This window comes from Trachypithecus francoisi, unplaced genomic scaffold (assembly GCF_009764315.1).
Source record: "Trachypithecus francoisi isolate TF-2019V2 unplaced genomic scaffold, Tfra_2.0 Lachesis_group10, whole genome shotgun sequence".
Lineage (NCBI taxonomy): Eukaryota > Metazoa > Chordata > Mammalia > Primates > Cercopithecidae > Trachypithecus > Trachypithecus francoisi.
In genome coordinates, this window is record NW_022681455.1 from 34,182,730 (window position 1) to 34,190,690 (window position 7,961).

Sequence of the window (7,961 nt, forward strand, 5' to 3'; positions counted from 1 at the left end):
TGTTCCCCAAAAACCTACTTAAAAAAACAAAAAAATATGGACCTACCTAAAGGAATGAAGAGTACTGAAAATGGTAGTTATGTGAGTAAATATATATGTAAATATATTTATATGTGTCAGTGTGTATATATGTACATACACACATGCTCATATATTCCACACACATATACACATATATTCCCCCCCACACACACCACCATTTTTGTTTGTTTGCTTTTATTTACTTATTTTTGAGACAGAGTTTCACTCTTGTTGCCCAGGCTGGAGTGCAATGGTGCCATCTCGGCTCACTGCAACCTCCGCCTCCCTGGTTCAAGTGATTCTCCTGCTTCAGACTCCTGAGTAATTAGGATTACAGGCACCCGCCACCACACCCAGCTAATTTTTGTATTTTTCATGGAGACAGGGTTTCACCATGTTGGCCAGGCTAGTCTAAAACTCCTGACCTCAGGTGACCCGCCCGCCTCAGCCTCCCAAAGTGCTGGGATTACAGGCGTGAGCCACTGCGCCTGGCCTGTTTGTTTTTAGAGACCAGTTCTCCCTATGTTGCCTAGACTGGTCTAGAACTCCTTGGTTCAAGCAATCTTCATGTCTCAGCCTCTCAAGTAGCTGGGATTACAGACGCGTGCCACCATGCCCAGCTTGCCCCGTCTTGTTAGTTAAATCTTTTTAAAGAGGTAATTGAGGCCAGGCACGGTGGCTCACACCTGTAATCCCAACACTTTGGGAGGCCAAGGTGCGCAGATCACCTGAGGTCAGGAGTTTGAGACCAGCCTGGCTAACATGGCGAAACCCTGTCTTTACTAAAAACAGCCAGGTGTGGTGGCGCACACCTGTAGTCCCAGCTACTCAGGGAGACTGAGGCAGGAGAACCGCTTGAACCTGGGAGACGAAGGTTAAAGTGAGCCGAGATCGTACCCCTGCACTCCACCCTGGGAGACAGAGCAAGACTCTATCTCAAAAAAAAGAAAAAAAAAAGTAATAGATTGTAACAAAAAACCCAATATTCTGTTGTGGGACTTTTGCACATGGAACATTTGTCAAGACAGACCATATTCTGAGCCACAAAACAAGTCTTGGCCGGGCATAGTGGCTCATGCCTGTAATCCCAGCACTTTGGGAGGCCAAGGCGGGTGAATCACCTGAGGTCAGGAGTTCCAGACCAGCCTGGCCAACATGGTAAAACCTTGTCTCTACTAAAAATGCAAAAATTAGCCAGGTGTAGTGGCACATGCATGTGATTCCAGCTACTTGGGAGCTGAGGCAGGAGAATCACTTGAACCCTGGAGGCGGAGGTTGCAATGAGCCGAGATCACACCACTGAACTCCAGCCTGGGTGACAAGAGTGAAACTCCATCTCAGAAAAAACAAAACAACAAAAAAGTCTCAATAAATATAAAGGATGCAATTTATATATTACTTTAATAGCATGAAGGTTGGGAAAGAAATGGGAATATACTACTATATTCATATATATATGAGGTTGTATAATATCACTTAATGATAGACTGTGGTGAATTGACGATGTATATAGTATGAACCCTAAAGTAACTAACAAAGTAACAAAGAGTTATAGATACCAACAAAGAAAATAAAGTGGAAATATAAAATAAGAAATCTTAAAAAAAAAAAAAAGGCAGAAAAAGAGGAACGGGGGGTGGGAGGGGTGGCTCACACCTGTAATCCCAGCACTTTGGGAGGCTGAGGCGGGCAGATCATGAGGTCAGGAGATCAAGACCATCCTGGCTAACATGGTGAAACCCTGTCTCTACTAAAAAAATAACAAAAATTAGCCGGGCGTGGTGGTGTGCACCTGTAGTACCATCTACTCAGGAGGCTGAGGCAGGAGAATGGTGTGAACCTGGGAGGCGGAGCTCATAGTGAGCCGAGATCGCGCCACTGCACTCCAGCCTGGGTGAGACTCCGTCTCAAAGAAAAAAAAAAAAGAAAAGAAAAAGAGGAACAGGGGAACCAAAAACAGGTAAGACAACTATAAAACAAATAGCAAAGGCCGGGCACGGTGGCTCACGCTGTAATCCCAGCACTTTGGGAGGCCGAGGCGGGTGGATTACCTGAGGTCAACAGTTTGAGACCAGCCTGGCCAACATGGAGAAACCCCATCTCTACTAAAAATACAGACATTAGCCAGGCATGGTGGTGGGTGCCTGTAATCCCAGCTACTCGGGAGGCTGAGGCAAGAGAATCACTTGAACGCGGGAGGTGGAGGTTGCAGTGAGCCGATATCATGCCACTGCCCTTCAGCTTTGGCAACAGAGCAAGACGCCATCTCAAAAAAAAAAAAAAAAAAAAAGTCGGATGATAAAATGAAACATAACTATATCAACCATTACATTAAAAGTAAATGGGGGCCAGATGCGGTGGCTCACGCCTGTAAACCCAGCACTTTGGGAGGCTGAGGCAGGCGGATCATGAGGTCAGGAGATCGAGACCATCCTGACTAACACAGTGAAACCCCGTCTCTACTAAAAATACAAAAAAAATTAACCACGTGTGGTGGTAGGCACCTATAGTCTCAGCTACTCAGGAGGCTGAGGCAGGAGAATGGTGTGAACCCGGGAGGCGGAGCTTGCAGTGAGCCGAAATTGCGCCACTGCACTCCAGCCTGGGCCACAGTGAGACTCAAAAAAAACAAAAACAAAAACAAAAAAGTAAATGGGAGCCGGATATGGTGGCTCACGCCTGTAATCCCAGCACTTTGGGAGGCCGAGGCGGGTGGATCACGAGGTCAGGAGTTCAAGACCAGCCTGGCCAACACAGTGAAACCCTATCTCTACTAAAAATACAAAAATTAGCTGGGCGTGGTGGCACACACCTGTAATACCAGCTACTCAAGAGGCTGAGGCAGGAGTATCTGCAGGAGGCAGAGGTTGCAGTGAGCCAAGATCACGCCACTGCACTCCAGCCTGGATGACAGAGCTAGACTCCATCTCAAAAACAAACAAACAAAAAAAGTAAATGGGAGGCCAGGCGTGGTGGCACTTGCCTATAATTCAAGAACTTGGAGTGGCTGAAGTGGGAGATTTGCTTGAGCCCAGGAGCTCAAGACCTGCCTGGGCAACATAGGAAGACCCTGTCTCTACCAAAAAAAAAAAAAGGCCAGTGTGTAGCACATGCCTGTAATCCTAGCTACCTGGAGGCTAAGGTGGGAGGATCACTTAAGGCCAGGTGGTTGAGGCTGCAGTGAGCTGTGATCGCACGACAGAACTGCAGCCTGGAAAGCAGAGTGAGACCCTGTCTCAATAAAAATAAAAAAAAAATAATAATAAAGTAAATGGTTTAAACAACCTATTTAAATATCAGAGATTTTTAGGCTGGATAAAAAAGCAAGATTCAATACATGCTGCCCACAAGAATGCATTTTGAATGTAAAGATTCAAATATGCTAAAAGTTAAAGGGTGGAAAGATGCTTACACTATGTTTACATTAATCAAAAGAAAGCTGGAAGGGCTATGATAATATCAAGCAAAGTTAATTTCAGAGCAGAGTATATTACCAGAGATAAAGAAGGTAATTTCATAATAACAAAAACGTTAATCAAGGACATAACAATCCTAAATGTCCATGTGCCCAATAAGAGAGCTTCTAAATATATGAAACAGCTCACGCCTGTAATCCCAGCACTTTGGGAGGCCGAAGTGGGCAGACCACCTGAGGTTGGGAGACGGGGACCAGCCTGACCAACATGGAGAAACCCTGTCTCTACTAAAAATACAAAAATTGGCCTGGCGTGGTGGCACATGCCTGTACTCCCAGCTACTCGGGAGGCTGAGGCAAGAGAATTGCTTGAACCTGGGAGGCAGAAGTTGCGGTGAGCCGAGATTGCGCCATTGCACTCCAGCCTGGGCAACAAGAGCGTAACTCTAAAAAAAAAAAAATTATATATATATATGTGTGTGTGTATATATATATATATATATGCCACGAAAACTGATAGAACTGCAAGAAATGACCAGGTGTGGTGGCACACCTGTAGTCTCTGCTACTTGGAGGCTGAGGCATGAGGATTGCTTGAGCCCAGGAGTTGAAGATTGCAGGACACTATGATAGTATCTGCGAATACCCGCTACACTCCAGCCTGAGCAACACAGCAAGACCATGTCTCTAAATAAATAAATTAAATATTTTTTTTTTTTTTTTTTTTTTTTTTGTTGAGACGGAGTCTCGCTCTGTCGCCCAGGCTGGAGTGCAGTGGCCGGATCTCAGCTCACTGCAAGCTCCGCCTCCCGGGTTTACGCCATTCTCTCGCCTCAGCCTCCCGAGTAGCTGGGACTACAGGCGCCCGCCATCTCGCCCGGCTAATTTTTTGTATTTTTTTTAGTAGAGACGGGGTTTCACCGTGTTAGCCAGGATGGTCTCGATCTCCTGACCTCGTGATCCGCCCGTCTCGGCCTCCCAAAGTGCTGGGATTACAGGCTTGAGCCACCACGCCCGGCCTAAATATTTTTTAAAAAGAAGAACTGCAAGGAAAAAAAAAAATCACAATTATAGTCAGAGATTTAAATACTCCTCTCAGTAATTGATAAAACAAGTAGAGAGTATAATCAGCCAGGACATGCAGACTTGAACAACACTGTCAATCAATCAACTTGACCTGATTGACATTTATAAAACACTCCACCTAATAATAGGTGCACAGAGGACATTTATCAAGATAGATAATATATTGGTCCATAAAACAAGTCTCCAAAGATTAAAAAATATTCAAGTAGGCCGGGCGCGGTGGCTCAAGCCTGTAATCCCAGCACTTTGGGAGGCCGAGACGGGCGGATCACGAGGTCAGGAGATCGAGACCATCCTGGCGAACACAGTGAAACCCCGTCTCTACTAAAAATACAAAAAACTAGCCGGGCGAGGTGGCGGGCGCCTGTAGTCCCAGCTTCTCGGGAGGCTGAGGCAGGAGAATGGCGTAAACCCGGGAGGCGGAGCTTGCAGTGAGCTGAGATCCGGCCACTGCACTCCAGCCTGGGCGACAGAGCGAGACTCCGTCTCAACAAAAAAAATAAATAAATAAAAAAAATAAAAAAATAAAAAATATTCAAGTAATACAAAGTATGGAGTGGGTGTGGTTGCTCACACCTGTAATCCCAGCACTTTGGGAGGCTGAAGTGGGTGAATCCTGAGGTCAGGAGTTTGAGACCAGCCTGACCAACATGGTGAAACCCTGTCTCTACTAAAATACAAAAAGTAGCTGGGCACGTTGGCGCGTGCCTGTAATCTCAGCTACTCAGGAGGCTGAGGCAGGAGAATCTCTTAAACCCAAGAGGCAGAGGTTGCAGTGGGTCAAGACCGTGTCATTGCACTCTAGCTTGGGCAACAAGAGCTCAACTCCATCTCAAAAAAACAAACAACAAAAAAACACAAAGTATGTTATCTGATCACAATGAAATTACATTAGGAATGAATAACATAAAGATTCTTGGGGCTGGGCGCAGTGGCTCATGCCTATAATCCCAGCACTTTGGGAGGCCAAGGCAGGCGGATCCGAGATCAGGAGATTGAGACCATCCTGGCTAACACAGTGAAACCCCATCTCTACTGAAAATACAACAACAAAAAAAAATTAGCCGGGCATGGTGGTGGGTGCGTGTAGTCTCAGCTACTTGGGAGGCTGAGGCAGGAGAATGGCGGGAACCCGGGAGGCGGGGCTTGCAGTGAGCCGAGATCGCGCCACAGCGCTCCAGCCTGGGCAACAGAGTGAGCCTCCGTTTCAAAAAAAAAAAAAAAGAAAAAGAAGATTCTTGGAAGATCCCCAAATACTTGGAAACTGAATTAACACACCTCTGGATCACAGAATAATTAGAATTTATTTTGAACTGAATGCAAATGAAAACAACATATCGCAATTTGTGATATTGCATGATATTGCATGAAGAGACACTTACAGCACTAAATGCCTCTATTACAGAAAAAAGAAAGGTCTCTGGCCGGGCGCGGTGGCTCAAGCCTGTAATCCCAGCACTTTGGGAGGCCGAGACGGGCGGATCACGAGGTCAGGAGATCGAGACCATCCTGGCTAACATGGTGAAACCCCGTCTCTACTAAAAAATACAAAAAAACTAGCCGGGCGACATGGCGGGCGCCTGTAGTCCCAGCTGCTTGGGAGGCTGAGGCAGGAGAATGGCGTAAACCCAGGAGGTGGAGCTTGCAGTGAGCTGAGACCCGGCCACTGCACTCCAGCCTGGGCGGCAGAGCGAGACTCCGTCTCAAAAAAAAAAAAAAAAAAAAAAAAAAAAAAAAAAAAAAAAAAGGTCTCATGTCAATGACTTTAGCTACCACCTAAAAACAAAGTAAGCAGAGGAAAAGAAATACCAAAAAAAACCCCTGCAGAAATAAAAAAAAAATTAGAAAATAAAAAAATACAGAAAATCAATGAAATCAAAAGCTGCTTCTTGAGATCAACAACATGTATAAACCTCTAGCCAGACTGATGAGGAAAAAAGACACAAATCATTAATATCAAAAACAAGGGCCGGGCGTGGTGGCTCACACCTCTAATCCCAGCACTTTGGGAGGCAATGTGGGTGAATCACCTGAGGTCAGGAGTTTGAGACCAGCCTGGCCAACATGGCGAAACCCCGTCGCTACTAAAAAAAATACAAAAATTAGCCATGAGTGGTGGCACACACCTGTAGTCCCAGCTAATCAGGAGGCTGAGGTGGGAGAATTGCTTGAACCTGGGAGGCGGAGGTTGCAGTGAGCTGAGATTGCGCCACTGTACTCCAGCCTGGCTGACAGAGTGTCTCAAAAAAAAAAAAAAAAAAAAAAGAGAGAGAGAGATAGGTAACTTCACCACAGACTTCACAGATAATAATAAAAGAATAATTAGGGAATATTAGGAACAACTTTATGCCAATACATTTGGCAATTTATGCTAAGTGGAGAATACATGGAAAGACACCAATTGCTAAAGTGTACTTAAAAAGAAATAGTTTCAAGTCCAGCCTGGGCAATAAAGCAAGACCTCATGTCTAAAAAATAAAAGAAGAAAAATATAGATAAACTTAGAATAATCATAATCAGTTTGAACTGATACCACCTCAGCTTTAATAATGTACAGTAACAGCCAGGCACCGTGGCTCATGCCTGTAATCCCAGCCCTTTGGGAGGCCGAGGCAGGCAGATCACCAGAGGTCGGGAATTCGAGACCAGTCTGACCAATATGGAGAAACCCCATCTCTACTAAAAATACAAAATTAGCCGGACGCGGTGGCATATATGCCTGTACTCCCAGTTACTCGGGGGGCTGAGGCAAGAGAATCGCTTTAACCCGGGAGACAGCGGTTGCGGTGAGCCGAGATCGCACCATTGCACTCCAGCCTGGACAACAAGATTAAAACTCCGTCTCAAAGTAAATAAATACATAAATAATGTACATTAACAGCTCCTATTCAATTCTGCCCCTCCCTTTATGCTGTTATTGTTACAAATTTATCTTCAGGCTGGGCACAGTGGCGTACACCTGTAATCCCAGCTACTTGGGAAGCTGAGGCAGGAGAATCGCTTGAGTCTGGGAGGCAGAGGTTGCCATGAGCTGAGATCGTGCCACTGCACTCCAGTCTGGGTGAGAGATTGAGACCCTGTCTCAAAAAAAGAAAACAAAAACAAAAACAAACAAAATTTATCTTCATATATTGTGAACATATTAACACAGATTTATAATAATTGTTGGGCTGGGCGCGGTGGCTCACGCGGGTAATCCCAGCACTTTGGGAGGCCGACATGGGCGGATCACAAGGTCAAGAGATGGAGACCATCCTGGCTAACACGGTGAAACCCCCCTTTCTACTAAAAAATGCAAAAAATTAGCCGGATGTGGCAGTGGGCGCCTGTAGTCCAAGCTACTTGAGAGGCTGAGGCAGGAGAATGGTGTGAACCCGGGTGGCAGAGCTTGCAGTGAGCCGAGATCGAGCCACCGCACTCCAGCCTGGGCGACAGAGCA